The sequence below is a fragment of the Strigops habroptila genome, chromosome 5, assembly GCF_004027225.2.
Source record: "Strigops habroptila isolate Jane chromosome 5, bStrHab1.2.pri, whole genome shotgun sequence".
Classification (NCBI taxonomy): Eukaryota; Metazoa; Chordata; class Aves; order Psittaciformes; family Psittacidae; genus Strigops; species Strigops habroptila.
The window spans coordinates 16,424,575-16,447,843 of record NC_044281.2 but is presented as its reverse complement, the minus strand read 5'-3'; the positions used below and the strand labels follow the sequence as shown (position 1 = coordinate 16,447,843).

Sequence of the window (23,269 nt, the reverse complement as noted above, 5' to 3'; positions counted from 1 at the left end):
CTACTTAGGCATTTCAAAGTTCATCCTTCAATAGCAACTAGATATTGAGAGATCTGTTCTACCACCAGTGAGAACAATGTAGACATATTGTCCATATTTCCCTGAAGGTCTGGAATTCCACTGCTCAAAGTTTTGCTTATACTGGAGAAGTTATAGTTACAAAAGTATAAATACATATTTGGCTTGCAAAATAAATAGTAATTGGTGATAAATCTCAGCAAAAAAGAATTTTATGCAACTTTCAGTTTTCAGAAGAGCTTATAGGGTTGGACTTAGGGACAATAATAGCTTTGCTTCTAGGTTGAGAAACTTAGGGAATCAGTGAGATTTAACACACACACCATTTCAGAAAGGAAATGTTCCCCAAAAGATTCAAGCAAAAGAAAGAGGACTGAAATGGAATAACAATTTCACTGTAAGACAAGGTACAGAACTGAGCCTGAAGGGATACTGACTTAAGCAGGCACTACGCAGCTTGAGGCTAGCCTTCAGGCTGTTACCTGGTGGTCTTCAGTTACGCCTGTGACAGACATACAGTCACATTTGGCATTATTACACACCTAACTGCCTCAGGAAAGCAAGGAAGTACAGAGAAGCTTCCTCTACTTATGTTATAACCACTCTCACAACAAAGCAGAAGCCCCTGCCTCAAGCTCCTATCTCCATCCCATCCAGGTTGGCTTGGTGTTCCAACAGCCTGCTCCTGTAGGCCATTCCACTTTTGATCATTGCAGCTTCGCACAAAATAAGTTCAAACACTGATCTGGAACAGATCCTTGCAGAGAGACCGAATCAGTGCTGACTACAAAGACAACTTCCTAAACTGGTCCATGTTTTGGAAGGTGCCTGTTTTATAAGCTTTAAAAATACATAAGAGAAAACATCCAAGACAAAAATTTCATAAATTCGTTCAAACTAATCCTCATTTTTTTATGGGAAAGTTATGGAACTATCAACACCAAGCAATAAATAGCTTTAACAGTGCTCTCCTTTGAAACCTGCAGTTGCAGTGTTAACCAAAGTAGTGGCTGCATCACTTCTTTGAGCAGATCTGGTCTCAAACTGTACAGCAGAAGTTAATTTAGAGTTTTCAGAAAGTCTAATATAACCAGAAGCTTCAAAAATTGTTATTTGAATTATATGTTTATTATATTAGGTTTACCTATGGACTCTCAAAAGACTTCTTGGAAAGCTTTTCTATCCAAGACAAATGAAAACAAACATGTAAATCAAGCTTTCAGTGACAACTGGCTGTGTTTCATAACAAAAGCAGGCTAAATTATTTGAACAAAACAAAGAAACTATACTAGTGTTGTCTTCATTTAGAAGGACACAAACAGGTGTAACTGGAGTCATGAGTGCCAAGGACCACACTGAGTGTCTGTCCAATCCTCTGAAATTTAAAACAGACATCAGATGGTATCTCATCTGTTGTCAGTGAATGAAGCAGTTCTATTTGCCTGCATTAAAAGAGGGTTTGTGGGATGCTGTCAAGCCAAACTCTGAAGAACGATTGGTTGCAATCTCCATCCTCCATCTTTCTTACAGAGGAGATAAGCCTTCTTTGATAACAGAAAATTCGAACAAGCAGAAACCCTGGATTCAAGAAACCTTTACAAAATACAGAGCACTAATGTGATACATTAACTGGAGAAAGTAGCACTCAAATTCAGCTAATTTAAGATTCCAAAAGGTGTTTTGGTACATGCTGCATTAACAGCATGCATGCATGCATACATATGAAGAGGCGGAATTCCATGGTACATCCAGCACCAACAGTTGATATTTGACAGAGATTTGCCAATTATCAGACACAAATTACTTAAAATAGTTTTATTTTCATTAACTTATCTGTCATTACTTTTTTTTTTTAATAATGGATTTTCTTATTTAGTATCTTTCAACCACATAAAAACTATTTCAATTTCTATTCTTCCCACTTTAACATCAAACATGCTTTTATGAAATTGATCTCCTCTTATAGCTGGTTCCTAGCACTAGTCTCAGCAGCGTTCAGTCTGATTTTCTCAAGGCTTTTTCCCCATGATCAATTTTCAATTTTGGATGCCATTAAAATATCCAAGCCCCTGGCACCATGTGGTTAAGATCAAAAACTGATAATTCCTCCCAACTCCCTTTTATTTTATTATTTGTAAGAAAAGCATTGCCTTTTATTTTTCAATGCTTCCTTTTCCAGATCAACACTGAAGCTAGATGAGAACTTTAACCTTTAACTATTGTCCCCTTAAGGAACTGACCCCACTTTTCCAAAGTGGCATTTATTCTCTGTTCCATCAACAAACTGAGGAGAAAGCTTGAGCCCCTCTCCAGGTGGCATGTATTGTATGTACAAGGAGCTTTTTGCTTTTCATGCAACTCATTCCATTAGAGAAGGTAAACCACAGTTTCCTGTTGAATTTTAAATCAGTACCTCATGTATAATTTATAGAAACTAGCAATTGCATCAACCTTACTTTTTCTGGTATGTTTTCTGCTTTGAAATGTCACATGCAATACTTCAACCATAGGTGCAGCATCTATTACTGGCTGTAAGTGACCCTGCACTGGCATCCATTTTGTTGCTATCAACAATCCCTTCAACGTTACAAATTTTTTGGCTGACAACATCACCTATTGCTTTGTTGTTATGCTTAAAGTTGCCATGGAGATAAAAGAACAGCTGAATAGCAATTTTAATGCTTGAGAAATGCTTATTCTTTAGTAATAGGATGCTACTTGCCGCTATGGTGTCTCAGGGTTTAATAGAAGTTATTATAAATAGTAACTTTCAGAATCAAAGCCTTACTCAAGAAAAAGACAAAAGAGAAAAAAGAGACTTATGTTTCCTTTTGCCCACCCTAGTTCTACTGGTAATGAACAGTAGCAGAGGAGACTGTCTCTGTCTCCCTGCAGTGGCACCAGAGATCAGCATAACAGAAGTTGCCTCCAGCCCCATACCCTGAAGGATACAACAGTCACTGCACCAAGTTGCTTACCTTATTTTCTCTCCATGTGCCTCTGGGTTACAAATAACCTTAAATGGGAAGAAATAAGCAGGTTCCATGCGTCATCTTCCTTACCAACTCAGGTACAGTGCTCCTCAGAAACAGAACAGAAACCAGGAGAAAAATCAAGGAACCTCTCCTTGAATTTTTACCTCTAGCCATAAAGATCTGCTTTTTCTCCAACAGCAACCTTCCTGCACATAGTATGTGTAGAAGCTCAGACTAACAGCTGAATCTCTCTGCTCTCTGCTCATAATCCATTAACTCACATTACAGTATAACTTGCAACTGATGGGAATTGAGGGCAGTCAGCCCTGGGATACTTGGCACCTTTCAGATTCCAGTCCTAGATGTTTCATTCCTTCCACCTTAGAACAGCTCCTGAGTGGACAGAACACATGGGATCAAAAGAAGTATCACCTACAGACTTTTCTATCTTAAATCCTGTTGGTGAGTCAGAGAATTTCTAAAGATCATTATAAATAGCAGATTATCCCTGCTTTAGTACAGTGGATCAGAGACAAAACGCAATAAAGCAGAGTCTTGTCCCACAAAGCCAACCAGTATGCAAAGCAAGCAGCTGTTAGAGACAGCTGAATGAGTATTTTCGTATACAAGAGCCTTCCCTTCACCCTCCATTTGACACTGTCGCCTTTCTCCCAACACCTCAGTGGCACCAAGAACAGAAAACTTATTCCCAGGGGGTACTGCCTGATGCTTCCCCAGCAGTAGGGACAGCTTTAACCTCTCAATTTCCTGCCCCATGACCCTGACTAGCCTGTTCCCATGAGGTGCAGGATAATGCAGTAAGGAGAAAATATTCCAGCAAGTGGTAAGGGATAATACACAAGAGGAGGAGGAAGACTGAGATAAATGTGATTCCTCCATTTCCTCATCAGACCTCCCTGCTGAAACACTCCTGGACACCCTTTCTCAGTCACCAAATTGTGTCTGCCCTCCCTGCCTTTGCTGCCCACAGCCTTGAAACCCCACTTATGGCGCCTTCTACCTCTACAGAAGCCTCTTGTGAACTCACAGCTTTCAACAACCTGGCCTCTGTGCCAAAATACATTTTGTTGACACTTCAGAAAGAATACTTCACACTGAAGATTATGATCTTTTACTCACATTGGACAAAATCTGCTTTTGCTAAGAAGCCTTGAATTGATGTTGGAGCTCACAGAAGTAAAAATATTAAAAGTTAATATATGAAAGAACAGGCAAGCTGTGACAGCACAGGTCTGTTTCTCTAGCTTGGAAGTTTCCAGCTGAGTGAAAACATTCTACTAATAAGCTGAAATTAAACACACGGATTGATCCTAATTTTACAAATTGTCACATCTATAGCAAAGATGCTTAAAGTGGAAATAAAATTCCAAAAGTGCACTACTTCTTTTGAGAAAATACTTTTGTATTACTTGAGGGAGAAGAGGAGAGACAATGACAAAAGAAATTTTTATTACAGTTATTTAATTCAGCATCTCAGCACTCATGTGCAATCCTAAGGTCTAAAGGACATGATGCAAATGATCACAACAACAAAGAGGAGTGAAAATGTAAGAGCAACTTCATTGAAAAAGGGCAAGGCAATATTTTAAATAAGGTCCTTGCCCACTCTCAGGAGTTTCATTATTCCAACCTCAGTTTTGCCACAGCAGGTCCTGCTCTAGACTTGTCCAGTCACAGGGAGACTGCACAGCTTAAGCAAGTCGTCTGGGAGAATGCTCAGCAAAGACAGGAATTCATGCCAAAGGAGAGAGTGCTCTCCTCTTGCAGTATCTTATTCAGAGGCATCAACAGCCCATGACAGGAATGCCCGACAAGAGCACACAACCCCTCCTTTGGAAGGCCATTCATCAGGGCCAGCAGAGGGCTGGGACTTGGGCATCCCCCCACCAACACTACAGCAGCTGCTAGTTTCTGAGGAGTCTGAGCCAGCACATTGGTCTCCAGCCACAGAAAGAAAAATGCAGTCTGGCACATCACTTATGACAGGTTGCCATTCCACATCTCTCTAAAAGTGAGGGGTGAAGGGAGAAGATAAATCTGCTAATAAAATGATGAAGCTTCTGATCCATATGCCTCCACAGTCAAGCCTGAATGTAAGGGAAAGAAGTCCATGCACTAGGACAAAGGGAAAGGACAACAGCTGAGTGGCAGACTCAGCTCAGTCCCACTGGCATTCTTATCCAATATTTGGTGAAAATTTTCCCACCTTGGGACAGAAAAATCTTCTCTGAAACACAATTTAAAGAAATGTGTGATGGGGCAGGAAATAAAAGGCTTCAATTTTAAAGGTTATACACAAAGACCATTTTATAGGGGGAAGACTATCGGAAAAGATTGTTCAATGACAAAATTCCAGATGGAACAAAGCAAGAAACCGGTAACTCAAGGTCAAGTTGTATTTGAAGATTAACATATATCCAGAAATTATGAGGAATATGAAAGGGCATGCATTTAAAGATTAATAGCTATTCACATAAATTCTTTGTGTGAGACACTGTACTAGCATCTATGTGAAGTTTAGCTTAATTCATTTAAGCTAAATGAGATACCATCCTCCTGGCACCTGCCTTGAAGACATTTATATACATTAATGAGATCCCCTCTCAGCCTCCTTTTCTCTAGGTTAAACAGGCCCAGCTCCTGCAATCTCTCCTCATAAAAGAGATGCTCCAGACCGCTGATCATCCCTGTGGCCCTCTGCTGGACCCTCTCCAGTTGTTCATTTAAGGAAAGGACCTGGACCTGGAAAGGTCAATCGAAGTTTTAGAAAGGATCCAATCAAATTATGAAACTGAAGAATAATGCAGAAACTGGAAAACACACCCACAGATCATCTAGCAACTTCCAGCAATAAACACAAAAAGCACAGGCTTAACTTACCTTGTTATATTAGCTTAGTACTTCCTTGCTGCACCTTAGTCAGTGAGATGAGGGAGCCCTAGGTGTGAAGGTGCAGATGCAGAAAGCCTTTCACTCAAAAAGTTTGGCAGAGAAGCTGCATTGCTGCTCAGAGCAAGGGTTTCTGGGCAGAGCATGGCAAAGCTGTTGTAAACACCATGAAATATCCTTGCAACAGCTCAAATTAAGACACCTTTCTGCCCTTCCAGTAAGTTCATCTTTCATCCCTTTGTCTCTTGTGGTGTGAACAATCATTCCAGATGCAATTTAATGGGAGTTTGTGTATTTTCTCAGAGGTCAGTATCAGGTATTTCATTATTTATGTTCGTATTTCCTTGGGGAATTAATTCTCAGGGTATCGGGGGTTTAAGATTCTGATGAAAGGTCTAATAAAATTCCCCCTGGATTTATATTCATAATTGACAGTATTATATAATTTTTAAGTACTGAATGACTCACAACTGGATATAAAATACTGACTTTGAGGAAAATTTGTTATGCATCGTAATATTTCTTACACTTTCCTTGCTCTAAGGGTTAGGATTTCAATCACTGATGTTTGGATTTACAGGAAAAAATGCCTCTGAAGTAGAATTCTTTGTTTAATTTTAAAAAGCAAAGATGGTGCAGACATCCTCATTTTTCTTAGACTTGCATAAGTACATCTCAAAGTACTTCTCAAACAGCTGTAACAGAAGGATTTCCCAAATCTTATAACTAGCTCTCCAACTATGAGCAAAATAAATCCCTAGGTTTACGGAGTCAGCATGTTAAACATACCTGGATGAATCTTCCCTATTTAGACCAAGTATTAAAAAGTCTTATTGTTTGATCTGTGGTTAGTTTTTCTGTAATCAGCTCACCTGCCCAGTCAGCAAAAGCTGTTCATTTCTTTTAACTCAAAAAGCTACTCAGATCCCAATAATGTATCTTTGAAACATTAAGACCATTACTAGCTTCCTAAGTATCGCTACAGTATAGTTAGTCTTTACTTCCAATTTAATTGGATTCTTGAAGAGGAAGAAAAAGGGTTATTTAGCTGGTTTTGTTTGCTCGTTTGTTCTATTATTATTAAGCTGCAATAGGATCCTATCCCTTTCATTATCTGATACTACTTCTTAATGGCCAACCTTCAACAGGGACTCAAAAAGTAAAATGATACTGTTCTTAATGTCCCAAGAGCAGATACTACAACAGTAAATTGATGGCATTTACAGCTGCTAGAAGTAAGCATTTGGCTTGAAGACCTTTAGTGTAATCTAACAAATGTTTCAAATCACCACACGTGTACAGTATGCCACTAAAAGTAACTCCAAAGTTACTGCACACAAAGGAACTGCAAAACCAAACAGCAGAATATTGAATGTCACTTTTATGAACCCAGTGATCAGGACAGAAAACACAAACTTCGCTGCAGGGAAAGTTCAAAAGACAACTATGAGTTGACTAGATATAGACAGTTTTGAAATAAGTATTTAAATGAGGTTAAGACCCTTAAACACAACCCAAAACACCATTCCTACTGCTATTAGAAGGACTAATTCAAAAGGAAATTAGTACCTGTACCCCTCAACGCACCATAAATGTTTGAGGCATAAATACTGTGAGCAACTATGTCCCTTAGTTTAATACATTGGGGCATAATTAGGAATGACAGGATAGAAGAAACTAATGGTATTCCTAAGAGTTAATATTGGGAAAACCAATATCCAAAACAACCTATCCAATAAAGCAAAAAGAGTGCCCCATAGGAAAGGCAAGAAAGCTAATAGCTTAGGACTTCTAAAGAGAGATCAGAAAATAATGAAACAATGAAACTGTGCATCTTATTTTCACATTTCAACATCAGTTTCACTCGTTTCAATTGTATTTTTAATATGAAAACTTACTAAATGTATTTTAGATGTGATAATTACTATAATTTTAACATGTAAAGTGCACAGATTAATCATGTAGTCTCTAACATTGCTGATCTCAAAGTATATCCTTTATGCTGAGTATGCTCAGTGAAAAGCTGATTGATTTTTGTTCTATAGCTGGACTTCTACTCAATCAGAAACCACCCATCACTCCCCATAGACTCCTTTGCACTCAAAATGCATAACCAAACTGAACACCACCCCTGCCTTCTAGGATTTACTTTCATTTATATAAGACAAAGACCAGATTTTGTGGATTGCTGAGGCTATTTCTATTCTTGCACATGCTCTTTCCATTAGATTAATTCCATTAGCCTCAGAGGAGTCACACAGGTAAAAATTAGCAAACAAGCTAGCCACAAGACACTTTGAGCTGTGGCAAACTGACCAGCAGTACATTAGGCAACTGATAGGCAGCGGAGATGCTGATCAGCCTTTTGTGTTAAAGCAGTTCAGAAACAATACACTACTTCAGAAGCCAACTCTTAATTCCACTGCAAAACTTCCAGCAAAACCAGAATTACAAGCTAGCAATTTGAGGGTAAAGAACAACATTCACAGGGAATCTTGTAAAACCTGGTCACTCAGCTTTATAGCTCAGCACATACTGTAAGCTATAAAAACACTGGGAAAGATTGATAGACACCCTACTCCTTTACCTCCAAGTATTCCCTGTATCTTTTACCAGCTGAACATCTACCCTTTCAGTACCATTGAAATCACACAAGCAGAGAAGAAGTTACTTTTTCAGTTAAACTGTAGGACTGAATCGATCTGTATTCCTCAATGTTTTCAAAAGCTTTAAACACTTTGAATTAATCTATTTCCATGTCTACAGTGCCATTTGTTTCCTATAGTTCTAAGCAAGCCTGGAGTGAAGTCTCTCTTGCCACTATTAGTGATATCCCTACTATGATCTTGACTCTAGACCTACTCTTGACCTCTGTGTTTTCTTTGTTTTTTTAAGTTGGGGTTTTCTGATTGGTTGGTTGGGTTTTTGTTGCTGGCTGTATGGATTTGTTTGTTTTTCCCCCAGAGACCCCACTACTTCCCTTCTCCATCACAATGCTCTCCCTACTTGTTCAGATGGCTCCTCCTCCCTTCAGTTTCAGACAGCACATTAAAAATAAAAAAGTTGCAAATACTTCACCCATATAATTTTCCTTCTCCGCCTCAGCCATTGGCTCACACATCCATAACTTGAAGTTTTAAAATGTACATATCTAAAGTGGCCTCTCTTCCCAGGCACCCTAGCTAACAAATCCTCTATTTATAGAGAAGCACTTTACCAAGTTATCTGTCATTCTAGAGATTTGGGACTACCCCAGAGAAAACAGACAGGCTTTTGGATTAAACGAAATGAAGCTTCTTGCGTTTGCAAGAACATGGGAAAAGAAGAGAGCAGGGATTTAGGAAGAGCTTTAGCTACAGATGTTACTGTTCAGGACAGAATCCATTAATTCCTATGAGGTTTTCTGTACTCAGCAAAAGTCTGAATAGCTATGCAATACATGTAGGGATGTTCAAATTAACGTTTTTGAACTACCACTATTTCTTTAGGACTTGCAGCCGTCTTTTTATAAGTGAACAAGTTTTAAAAGTTTGTAAGTGAATGTCCTATAGCTAGCTTAATATTCAGCCCTCAAAAGGGACCAAAAAAATCTGCCTTCTAGTCAGCCATGATTTTCCTGTGATTTACTCATACATGCAGTACTTTGGTTCTCTGTCAGAGGTAACCTCTCCCACCCACAAGGAAGATCTTCCTTTCTTGCTCTGCTGTGCTACTATCTGTCATCTCAGGAAACTGGCAGTAGCTTTTCAAAGACTTTCAGAACTATTTTTAGACCTAGTATTCACATTTCCACCTAAATTTCAGCTGACATACATTATGGTGTATGGTATACCAAGTCACTAAACAGCAGTTGTCAATATCAAACTGATTAATTTTTACACAGAAGACAAAGCACATGAATCAACCTAATAGCACTGGAAGTTATTGCAAAACACAATCTACATAATCCTCTTCAATTCAATCTTAAAAAAAAAAAAAAAAAAGAAAAAGAGAGAGAGAGAATAAAATCTGGTTTTAGTAGCATGGAGCCTCCAAAATATTTTCAAATTCTTCCAAGGTGGAATCCTGGCAAAAACGTTTAGATGCTTTAGCTACTTTTCTGAGATTAAGAACCAGCTATCTTTTCAGAATTCTTCTAATTTGGTATCTACCATTAAGAAAAGGGCTACCAAAATAAATAAGTAATAAGAAGAAAGAATTAAGGAATGTAGAACATATTTTTTTTATATCTTTTTACATCTTCATTTTAAAGGAATCATTGGATGTTGCTTTTTTAAAATATATTACACTTTCTAAAGGAAAAGCTGGCCTATGGCTGACTCATTAGTCTCTTGCTGCAACTATTTAACTCTGTCCTTTCAGTCTAATTTCATGAAGGCCTCCTGATATATATGTCAGCAAGAACTACTTTTCTAAGAACTCTGTAGGACTGTATCCCTACGTAATCTTAAGTAACATACAAGTAATTTAAGCCTTGAGACTCTGCAGTAGTTATTTTATTCTATTTTAACAATTATGTATTACATACAAGGATATAACATATTTTGGGGTTTTTACAGCAACGAACAAAACAAAGTATTCTAAATTGAACACAACTATAGAAGTATATGACAACTTTAGGGGCTGTGTGTGTTTTTGAGGTTTTACTTTTATTCTTAGTCTTTTCTCAGTCAACAAAAACAGGTTATTATATAGGCTTAGGACAGACACCTGTTAAGTGATACTGTGGGGTTTTTTTGAGTAATATGGTAAAAGGTGTGACTGCATCCTTTCCTGAGCAAGGACAATAAATGCAGAAGCAAGATATGGTGATATGGACTTGAGCAAATGTCTTGACATTTAAGAATGTATGTATGTTGTAGAATGACAGAGGAAGAGTTCAAAAAGAAACTGTCTTCTATTCTGAAAGCTCTCTCTCTCTTCAGATTCCCCATAAGATCTAGAAAGAACAATCTGATTCTACAGTCAACTTCAGTTTAGTAAAAAGCACAGCATCATCAAGGACATAATTGGTTACTGTCCGTCTAAATATTTGGTAAAAACAGAGAAAATTTAAAAATTTACCTCAGAATATAATTTAGCTAAATATAAAGGTCCTTTTTTTATTCTAGTACCACACAAGCACACCCATAAAAGCAAGATGCTAAATAAGAAAGCAACGCCAAATGGATCTCTGCATAGATATGAATATCCAAGTCAGCTAACAGGTGGATCTTGAAAACAGCATACAGGAAGTACCTTATAAATGCTGATGAGATGCCTCATCACTTGTGGATAACTGCACTTATCACCATCATATCAATTATTACCTCTTCAAATAAAGGAATCTGCTTTATCAAGCAACATTGGACATTGGTTTGGATCTATGCCCAAAGGGTGTATATAGAAGTTCTTTGGGGAACACTTCCCTTTGAAACGTGCAAGTCTGAGATAATTTCTCTTTGGTAATAACTGTTAATGAAATTACCTAATAAAAGAGACTTTAATTACAAAGACTACAAAATTAAATTTGGTTTCATAGCATAAGCTGAACTTCACTGTCTAGCTGTATTACTACAGTAGGCAACACATCTGGAATAACTAGGAGGATTGCACGCGAGTTTTCATTGTAAGACCATGTTTTCCAGTAGCTTACAAATTGTCAGTTATTATTAACTGAAGTTTTCCTTACCCAGTTTAAATTTGTATTATTGTTTTAAATTTCAAGTCACTTCTGAGAACAGCTGTTATAAATAACTGGAAGGCATACACACTTGAACAAAGAAAAACTAATAGACATCACCCAATTAGGATCACTTGATGCTGTACATTGCAAAGGATTCTTAAAATTTTCAGAGAGCTCCTCACATTTCTGTTAACCATTGATATTTGAAAGAATCTCCTAAGACTGTCCATCTAAACTTTGATTTATTGATGTACTTTCTGAAGTGTTAAAATCATCAGTTCTTACCCTCACGTTCACCCCAGAGAGATTTCAACAATCTACCAAAACCTGACAAATCTCAGAAAAGACCATGCTACTTTTAAAGGTCTTGCCATACCAACAACCTTCACACACTTAGCTCCCTACAACCACAGGAGCAGTGAAAAAGACCACCAGTGTAAGAGAGCAAAACATCCACTCTCAAAACTGAAATTTAGCATAGTGTCTCAATACCCCAGCTACCTCCTCTCCTTCCAACGGACAGGTCTCCACCAGAGGCATAAGGACAGGCAGGCCTTTGTCTCAGTCATTCCTTCCCTGCAGCACATGCGATTAGCAGTCATTCCTACTCACAAAACTTGGGGAACAACAGCAGTTTTTAGAGTCCTTGCAAGAAGGATGTCGGAAACAAGAGGAACCATGACAGGTTTAGCTTCCTCTTACAAGTTCCTAGATTCAGAAACTTTCTGCTTGAATTGAAAATTGCCAACTTTTATTGTGAGATAATATTATTAGCCCTGCAGATCAGACAATAACAAGAAATAACAAAAATACTGTCCTCTGTCCCTTCTTGTCACACTAAGGTCAACTGTGTTCTTGCTTCCCTCTGCCTATCTGCCCACAGTGAAGCAGAACTTCTCCCTAAAGGCGCACAGGACAAAGAGAAATAAACATCACAGTAAAGAGTTACAGGAAGATAGAAGAAAATAATACATGAAGTCCTTATCTATGCCAAAACAAGATGTATCAGGATCACTTTTTTCTTCAACTAAACTTTTTTAGAAAATGCTAATGAAAGACCTGATCAAAATCCCAGAAATTAAAGCAGGAGAAAACTGTTCCAAATAAAGATACTTCTAAACAATCCTGTGTTTTAATTGCACAACTCAATCTCAGCCAACAAAGTTCCACAGAATTCAAGCCAAAACCATCCCCAACAGTACACATGTAACTAAAAAGAAAGTTGTTGTTCAGATAGATCTGACCTTCTTTTACCAGTTAAACCAAGTTTTGTAGGAGAGAGTACTGCTTGTCCCTGTGCCCATTACCCTACTGATTGTTGTGTAAATATTAGGCTTCCTGCTTGTGAAGAAACTACTGCAAAGTTTCTTTCAGTTCTGTTTGCACATTTCAACCTTATGCGTGGTTTAGAACAAGGAAGTTTATGTAACATTCCCAAGAAAGTGCAGTACATCATGGCTCATTTTGATTCAGGTATGAATACATGAAACAGATGAATTCACAAAACACTCCTTTCATCTGAAATTTAAGTAGTAACCCTTTTTCCCCCAAAGGTTTAAGCAGCTTTAAGTGATGAAATGATTATGTTTTCCTATTTCTTTAAAGCAGTACTGGATAGGAACAGCTTAGGACGAACCTTTCCTGAATTTATTCAAATACAAATACACCATCAACTATAAGAATATTTGAATAAGTCATTCCAAAAGATCTCAATGTTCTCTACAGCTATAGATTTTAAACATTGCTCAAAGCATTTTACTATTAAAGCACATGAAAATATCTTTTCCCCAAACACCAAATTTTCAAATACCAAGCAATCCCAAATATTTGTTTGCAAAACCAGGAAATCTCTACATGCATCTGAGATATTCACCTATCTAAACACAGATTTATGACCCAAATTTTGTTTGTACACTGCCCATTACCAGTGCCCATCACTGAAATTCTTGCTTACCTCTAAAGCTGGTTTCATCTTTTCTACAGAGAAAGCTTGTTAAACTGCTTTTATCAGCAAATATCACTGAGAAAGTGACTGTGGAGTACATCTGTATTTCTGGATTACTGTTCTTTACTCAGACAACCCCCACAAGTTCAAACACCCCATTTCCAGGACCTTTTCTCAACCCCATGCTGCCTCTTGCTCCCTGTTTCCCTGAAAGCTGGGTCAGTGGTAGTCACTGCCATCAGCTAGGGTTAGTTAGACATTTTTCCTCATCTGGCAGCTTTTGCATTGCTCAGCTCTTGCCAAAATTCACATGACCTTTGGTGCACAGGCTTCCAAGTTTTATTTGGTTTCTCCTCTCAACAGAATATCTCTCTCAGCTTAACAGAGCTATATGTTCTGCATAAAGCAGAACAAAAAACTGGGGTTTTTTTGGTTGGTTTGGTTTTGTTTCAGGTTTGTTTGTTTTGTTTGGGGGTTTTTTGTTGGTTTTTTTTTAACACTTTCTGGATAGACAGAATTTTCTCTACCACACTCATCACGTTGCAACTGTCCCCAAAGGCTTGACACCAGTGTTTGGACTCTTCACTTCTCTCTCTCAGCTTGCAAGCCATTTTGCCAGGACAGTGTCAGCCTAAGCTTGCCAAGCTGACGCTTGCCAAGAGCAGCCAACACATGAGGCCTGCACGGACTGCCCATTGCCTATGCCTTGTCTCCCAGGAGTCAGGAAGAGCCCAAGATGTTTGCGCTGTCTGCACTGCCCAATCTGCATTTGCAGCCTGGCACATTCTGTGGGCTCTCAGATAAGCCACACTGGAAAACCGAAGATAAATTTGAATCTAGACATTACCATGACAATGGCAGCACAGGGAAATGATGACTAGTGATGTTTAACTAAGTATCCTGAAAACAGCATGGAAGGTGTGGACTGCTTCAAGTTCAGAGAGAATTAATACATTTCTAAATACAGAACACTGAAATCATGTAAGTGAGCAACAGGAACATCCAAATCGCCAGAGATTTGACATCTCTGTTTAAACCTTCGACAATATGTATTTCTTTGCAACACAGCAAATTATTATGATTACTATGTTTGAATACACAAAATGACACAGGTTTAGAAAAATCAGACAGCATCTCCTTATCACAGAGTTCATCATCGAAGCTATAAAACAATAATCATCAAACAAAACATAACATCACAGACATATATATGGAGAGAACGAAAACAAGGGATAAATGCTTATGAAATAGCTGTATTTACAGTCCTGAAGCACCTACAAACATGCAACCTAATTGCTGAAATCTGAGCAATTTCACTAGACTAAACTAAACCCTAAATACTACCTAACAAAAACATCTCCTCAGGCCATTTTCATGCCTTTAGAAAGTTAAAACAAGGTGACAGTAACCAAAAGGTATAGCCAATTGATACACATCATTTTAGCAAGAGAAGAGAAAGATAAAAGAACTAGTTTTAAAAGCAATGGAATCCTATGAAACAGAATTTGCTGTAGCCTAAGGATGATCACACTTACATGGAGCAGAAGGTATTTTATAACATTCAGTTCACAGCAAATGAGTATTCTATTAGTATTTATTTCAACATCTGAAAAAACTGCCAATGACATTCCTTCAGACAAGGTTGCCTTGCATGGAAAAAAAAAAAATAAAAAAAGAAAAAAAGAGAAAAAAGGAATGTTTTCTACGAGCTGGTCATGTAACTATAAACAGAACTTGGAGGATAGGAAAGCATTTATGTTTTCCACTTAACAAGGCATCCTAAGAGGAACTTTCTGAATGCATCATGCACATTTTTAACATTGATGCTAAGCAGTACAGTGTAATCTGCAACATATTAACATTTCATGAGCTCAATAATTTGAAGTTGTTCTTTAAAACACAAATGAAGACGCTCCCTATTTCAAATGCTATTACTATTTATGGTTATCAAAACTATTATATAACATAACACTAGTCAACAGGATTTAGCAGCATACTGTTAAAAGGAAATTAAAGACACACAAAAATCAAGCCTTAAATTTTTACAGCGAACTGTCAGTATGCCCACAAATAAGAAACAAATTAATATTTAAGAAATAAATATTCCAGTGGCCTTACTAACAAGAATTTTCATTTATAGCCTTCCTTCAGAAAATGTCATGATTACCATCTGAACAGGGAAGAAAAAAAAAGAAGATAAAGTTCAAATGCTGATTTTGGCATTTGTATTTCTCTGATGCAGTTTATCTAAAGATAAAAAGTACCTAAGAAAATAGATCACAGGCACCCACAGTGCTAATATTTCCTAATTCGACTACTCGGTTCCTAAACTACAGCAAATGAGTACAGCTTTCACTAATGGATTGCTATTAAAAATAAATCTCACAACAGTGCATGTATTTCTCTTTCATACAGCTGAAGCAAGCATACAGTGTTCTATTATGCAGCTAGCTGAAAGACAGTTTTCAACCTCCACATGGAATTACTTACCCAGAAGCATGTCTCTCTTCTACAGTTAGTTCAGCAGCATAGAAAGTTCTGCACAACAGATCTAGCAAAGGGAACCTTCTCACAAGCTCTTTTTTGACTTGGTGCAAATTTTGAGTAGGGTTTGAACTCAAGCTGCTGAGAAATATGCCTTGTCCCATAAAGCTGCTGGGACTCGTTTACTTGACTCTCATTGGTGAATGATACCTCTTCAGACTATGCAGAAGTGATGCAATGACAGGCAGTAGCTGGTGCCACCTTAATTTGAGGTAAAAAAAAGTCATCACTTCACTGAAGTTTCAAAGTTATATATTTTAACATATCTGTCCTGCAATTGTTTTTAAACTAGTTGCTATCTTTGACCAAGGGAAAAACTCCCTACAGAACTACTGTATTATTTAGAGTAATACAATAATACAGTATATTGTGGAAAATCTTAATGGTAGGCTAAATTTAAGTTTTCCAAAAGCAACTGCCCCATCTTTCTATAATGCTGAATTACATCAAAACTGAATTTGTCCCCTCCAGTACAAAAGACTTCTAAAGAAATATCAGCAGGGAGCTGGTTTGGTACTTTTTGTTTAGCTCAGAAGTCACCGAAAAGACTAATTTGGACATGGAATAAAAATGTTTGGAATGCTGCTGCTGCCATGGCAAGTACCTACTGTCTAGTAAAATCCACCACAGATGATTGGTTTTGCACAGTTAAAATTAACCTCTGCTATGAAGGAAAAAACCCCACCTTTTCCTATTATAAAACCAAAAGGCACATTATCCAAAGGCTAGGACTCAAATAGTAAATTTCTAACCAAAAGTGGTGCCCATGCCCTGCATCCCCTTGCTTTGGGATGGGCTGTCAGTACACCACAACTGGGGTCTGCACAGAACTTCTGACTCTTGAAAAGCATTTTTCCCAGAGCATCCTAGTAAGGATATCTGATACAAAGATTTTTATTAAAAAACCAAAACAAAAAAAACAAACAAACAAAAAGAGAAAATCCAAGAGCATTAGGGGCAGATTTTTATCTGATTCACTTTGTAATTGCAGTGATGTCAGATAATTCCTCATGGAGAACCTGAACATTAAGGAAGAATCCCTGTATATGACCCTCCCACTTCAGTGCTTTGCCTTAAATGCATGGAGTTAAGATTTATTGATTTCTTCAAGTTCTTCTTTGCAAAAGGAGGAGTAGAAGAGCACTTTGAAAAGCAAACTACTTGGAACAAACTTCCACATACCTAGAAATATTAGACAAAATTTTTGTGGCCAGATTAATTTTGTACCCAGTGATTAGTAAAACACATTGTTCCAGTGATGACACTCCTCTAGGGTGTGACTATTGGTTACTCAAAACAGCACATATGAAACATTAAACTCTTCCTTCTTTCTACTAAAAGGGGGATTACTTTGCTACTTACCTGCCAACATGACATGGTAGCAATTACATGATTTTGATATGTCCTGAAGTATTTGGTACACTTGTTAAAAGTCCCTTCCTTTTTTTTTTTTTTTTTTAAAAACAGGAGAGAAGAAAAAAAAAAAGAGAGGGGGGTGGGCACTGCTAGCAGTAACGATCACAGAAAAACAGTGGAAAAAATGAATCAGCTCTGACATAAAAAGGCAAATAAAAATGAAACCTAATTAAAAATAAACCTCTCTGATTTTTAGGCAAATCTTGTGATCTTGGAAGATGTGACTCATTCTCATTGCACACTTGGGACTGGCAACACCAAACCTCTTTGAAGCTTTATGTGGGTTTTATATAGACTCTGATGACTTAGCAAGATGACCAGTATTCCCGAGTAAATACTATGATCTCTCACACTGACAATAATACTACTACTTGTATTTTCTGAGATGTCTGAAGGATTTTATTAATTTTTTTTTAAAGTAATCTGTTAACTGCAGAAGTGTCTCACACATTCTGTAAGCATGTAGTATGTTTATGCATTACAGCAAGACAAAAAGAGCAAGGACTATATTGAACTGGGAGGCATGCTTCCCCCACTCCCTCCACTTGTTCAATGACTGTCTCTTTTTTGGCAATGTTTGATAGTTCCTTGCTAAAGCCATTACAATGCACTAGCATGCTCAGGTTTAACCCTGTACCTGGTTCAACACACTGCAGATCCCTTCTATTCCTCTCTCCCTCTCAACAGCATGTAACGGCCCATCTCACAGGAAACCAGTCTTTGGTTGCAAAGGAAAGTCTTAGGACTCACTAATCACAGTTTTAACGTTTTAGCCTGCCCTCTAGCTCACATCTAAAATGTGATCTCCAGGACACAAACAGTCATAACTTTAATACAGATCTCCCCGTCCCTTTAAAACCACTGTTAACTCCCATCTACTCTACTAATGCCCACTGTCCCAAAATTTTGAAGATCCCTTGGTTTTTCTTTTGTCTGAGAGGACCTCTTCAGAGATCCATAATCTTAAAGCACAGACAGCCCATCCACACTGCCAGCATGATGGCCTCTTTGGCTATGAGGGCATGCCAAAGCACAAGCACATGCAAGCACAACAGGTACAAGGCACAACAGAGATGATGTGCATGAGGAGGAAAGCAGGAAGACAGCAGTCTCTTTTGGAGCACCAATCTGAGGTGATCACGCAGCTACTGCATCAGAGATGGTGCTTAAGAAGCAACGTGGGAAAGGATAGGTGCTGAAAGAGAAAGAGGAGAAACAATGGAATACAGAGGAGAAATTTTTAAAAGTGCTTAAAAACAGTATAATATGTGAAAGAAGAATGGAATGAAAGGGCAAAATGTTATTAGTCAGCAGAAGGCAGAGGAGAGATTAAGAGAAAGCAAAAACATTAAGGAGAAATTAAAGTAAAACAATAGTGATAAATTAAGTATGACAAAAGCAAATGCTTTTTTTCCCAGCTACCTATCAGGTCCTGACCCTCCAGAAGACAAGGTGGTACAATACTCATTGCAACTGTACTACTACCACAAATCTAATTAAGGGGAAGAGAGAGAGTATGCACACTCGGACAAGAGCAACAAGAAAGAAAATGCCTCTTGAGGAGGTTATCTGAGGGCAAGTGAATTCAGGTCTCATTCACGAGCAGCTCCTGTAGTCAAAGAATGAAGAGTTTACATACAGCTCAACAGGTACATTGTTGTACTAGCCATCATGACTCTTACTTCTCAACTTAGTTCACCAGATATTTTCACATATATATGCTGAGCAGAAGAATATTACTGTTGTTTCCCAGCTAAAATTAGTACCATTAGTATCTCAATAAACTTAATGATACATGGAATATCACACTGATAAACTACAAGCACTCTTCAGAGACATTGACTTAAACCAATGACTAGTATGTGAAAGAAAGGATCTTTGTTCAATAAAAAACACAACTATCCTACCTCTTCTCATAAACGATTCGCACCAGTTATCCAAATTTTGATAAGCTTAGGCAATGCCAAATCACCCACACTTCGCTTCAAAAATTCAAGGCAGGAATCAAAACAAAGCCAAGGTAACTTTGTCAGGAAAATACTGAAGCCCTGTCAAATGTGCTGGCGAATCTACTGGCCACACTCGAGTGAGATTTTAATCCAGTGCATTTAATACAATCCCTAAGAATCATCTCAGCTTGAAGAAACAAAACACAAGTTAGAAGCAAGGTATAATAACCTGACCCTACTGTTCAGACACACCAGAACAGGATAATTCACTATATCTCACTAGATAAATTTCACAGGACATGATGAACTCCCAAGGCCTCTCAGAAATTTCTAACAGAAAAGTGTTGAATCAAAGGAGTTCAATTATTCACCTCTGAGTCTTTCCCCCACGTCAGATTAATTACAGTGAGTTGTGGTACATGCAGACACAGATTCAAAGCAGAGGTAAGCAACTGTATTCTCACAAACTCTCAAATCATAACACTCCCCCCGCCAAGACATATGCATATCCAGTCATATATGAATTACAGCTCTTCCTCTTCTGTTATACAGACCACCGGATCCAGCCCTCACTAGAAGTTTTGCTCTAGAAGGATTAAGAAAAGGAACATTCAAGTTTGCCCAAGTATATGGATAAAATACCTCCATAGTAAACACATGGTTGATATGCATATGAAAGGACCATTAAAAACTACCAGCTCATGATATGTATCTTGCTACGTGTAATTAAATGAAATAAATTCTGTTTATTGCTACTTGTCTGTATATGTACTTCACACAGATACATCAAACTTATACATATATATTCATGTGTGCCTATATATCCCGTTAAACTCAGCACTCTCTATTCTGTTGCATGATAAATGAAACAATAAAACAGTATTCCTGTTCCAGTCTACGGTATTCAGAAAAAAAGAAAATATAATTATCTCATTACATTTCAGATCCTAGGATCTTAATTTTACCTTTTGGTATTACACTATCATGAGGTAACCTGCAGTGCACCCTCAAAGATGACATTTTACCTCCTAGGAGAGATGACAAATATATTCCCCTCCTATATTACCCTTTGATGGAGCACAGAAGTCTTGCCATACTTAGCAACAAGGTGTCACACTGTTCAAGATATGCACCTTCGTCATGGCAAGGGATGAGGCAGCCATAAGCACTTGCTGTCAATTTAACTCCTGCCTCTGAACAGGGAGCTTCATAGCCAAATTCTTCAATATTTCTCCAGCCTTAAGGACTGCAACAGGTCCAACAGGTATGCAGCCCTCAAAGCCCTAACAAATACTGATGAGAATATCAAAGGCATACCACTCCACTTATAAATGCACAGTAAAATCTATTTTGGTTCAAGTCATTAATCACCGTTGCCTCAACTCCTTGGTACTTTGACCCAAGAATTTTTCATTATAAAAGTCTAGATGACAGCAAGTGTTTTAGGAGCCATCCCAGGGCGTAATTACTTCACTGCAGTTGAAAAAAAAAAAAAAAAAAAAAAGAGAACAACAAATTTATTTCTGCTTTGGATCTTGTGTCCCCTAGCACTGGAGAAGAGGATGTTTCCATGCAGTATATCAGACCCCATAACCCTTCCTCTTTATCATGAGCACATAGATTCTGAAAGATTCATCACCTTTCAGTTCTCAAACTCTGTTTGCATTGCATTTCTATATAACCTTCAGAAAAAAATAGAATTAAAAAAATTGTGTATTTGGAAATGGCAGGCTGAGAGAGTTGGGGTTGTTCAGCCTGGAGAAGAGAAGGCTCAGGGAAGACCTTATAATAATCTTCCAATACCTAAAGGGGACCTACAAGAAATCCTGAGAGGGACTTTTTACAATGGCATGTAGTAATAGGACAAGAGGCAATGGCTTTCAACTGGCAGAGGGGAGACTTAGGTTAGACATTAGACAAAAATTCATTATGAAGGTGATGAGACACTGAAACAGGTTGCTCAGAGAAGCTGAAGATGCCCCGTCCCTTTAAGCGTTCAAGGCCAGGTTGGACAGGGCTTTGAGCAACCTGATCTAGTGGAAGGTGTCCCTGCCCATGGCAGGACGGGTTGGAACTAGATGATCTTTAAGGTCCTTCTCAAGCCTAACTATTCTATGATTCTATGATATGTATCTCTGCCCCAGCTTTTGCTTCCAAAATTCAGTTGTGGTGCAAAGAATTGCATGGTCAGACTGGGGAAGCCTTTGCGCTTGAACAAAAGCATAAGCACTTTCAGTGAGAAAGGGAAGAGGAAAAGGAAGCAGGGGAGAGGGATTTGGGTTGCTGAAATAACTCTCTACAGCTTGGGCAGGCATATGTTGATAACAGTAAAAGCTACTGTCTGATTTTTAAGGTAAGTATTTGACTTCACTATCATGAACACCTTGAAAGAAACTCTTTATCTTGAATGGCACTCCTTTGACACCAGAAATGTGAAAATACCATAAGGGCTGTGGGAGAGAAGAAATAAGAAGTTCCATGCAGAAATTTTATTTTTTTTTTTTAAAAATCAGCATGCTTCTCTCTGTTGTTACGGAATAATAGACGTTAGCAAACCAATCATCAATTCATATGACATAAATGGAAGTAGAGTAGGTCACAGTCACAGAAATGTTAGATTCGTGATAAAAAATGAGAGAGACATTTGCACTGACATGAAAAAGTAATTTTAAGACAGCCTTCTGAGCCATTTGGTTTGAAAACACATTCGAACCCTTCCAATGACTCTAAGAGCCTTAGGAAGTATTAAGGGGGGAAGGAAAAAAAAAAAGGAGGGGGAAAAAAAACCCCATGCATACTGTTTGCAAGGACTCCGATGCCAAAAAGTTTCAACATAGGCAGGAAGCATCAAGACAGTTTTACTGAGAGAATGAAGACATAAGAAACGAACGACACATCCAGATATATTATAGTATGGCTTTTCCCTCTCCCTGGAGTGTTTCAAAACAAAACCAGAATTTTAAATTAGAAGCAGCAGCATAGCAAAGACAAAAACCATCTGATGAACTGATTTGTTTCATTTACATTTTTAAGGAGATAATGACACATTGATCAATTTAAAGTTCATATTTTTGGCAGGACAGGCCTTTTTTGTAAATAATACTCAGAGCTGATGACAGCATTGAGTCACTGACTTGTTCAAATTTGTACTAGTCATGGCCTCAAATTACCTTGTGATGTTTGAGTACTGGGAATGAAAAGGGTAACATCCTGACGCAAGAAGAAACAGAAAAAGAAATTAAACCATGTCAAGAAACACCATCCCTGACTCACAGGCTCACTCATTAGGGGATCTTACTGGCAGACTTATTCAAGATATCAATATCTCTTTCTGTTCAGATTTTAACTTCTGTTTTGGTATTTTGTTTGGTGGTTTTGGAGAGGGAGTTGTTGTTTGGTATAATTTTTTCTCCCTTGAATGGACATTCTCATTTAATGGGAGGTTGCAATGGGAAGTTTCTACAGATGAAAACACTTCTGATAAAATGCAGGGCTGGAAGGCTGAACAGTCTAGTCCTAACCCAGGTGTTTCAACAGAACTCAAGTATGACACAGTACAACTCTCTTAGCATTTGTGTTAATCCAGAGTTGTAAAACAGATGCTGAAGAATGTCTCCTGCCTTCAGGGGCTGAGTTCTTAGCTGGCACAATATGAGAAACACAATTTCTACCCACACTCTGGAAAAGTGAAGTGAGATGTCTGTTCTGTGGACCGTGTATTGGCTCCATTCTTCTCCCACACAGCCTCTTCAAGCTGGAGAGGAACTGCACATTCCCCAGACTCCCTTCCCTTCAGTCCTCCCTCTCTGTTTTTTACTCTCTCTGTTTTCCTTTTCTTGGTCTTCTA

The 23,269-nt window shown here is 38.1% G+C and overlaps 1 protein-coding gene across 3 annotated transcripts in view; it reads right to left on the bottom strand.

Moving 5' to 3' along the window:
• Positions 1-23,269, bottom strand: part of ZNF385B (zinc finger protein 385B) — a 179,624-nt gene that overhangs the window by 84,015 nt on the left and 72,340 nt on the right. The gene's annotated exons all lie outside the window — the stretch shown is intronic.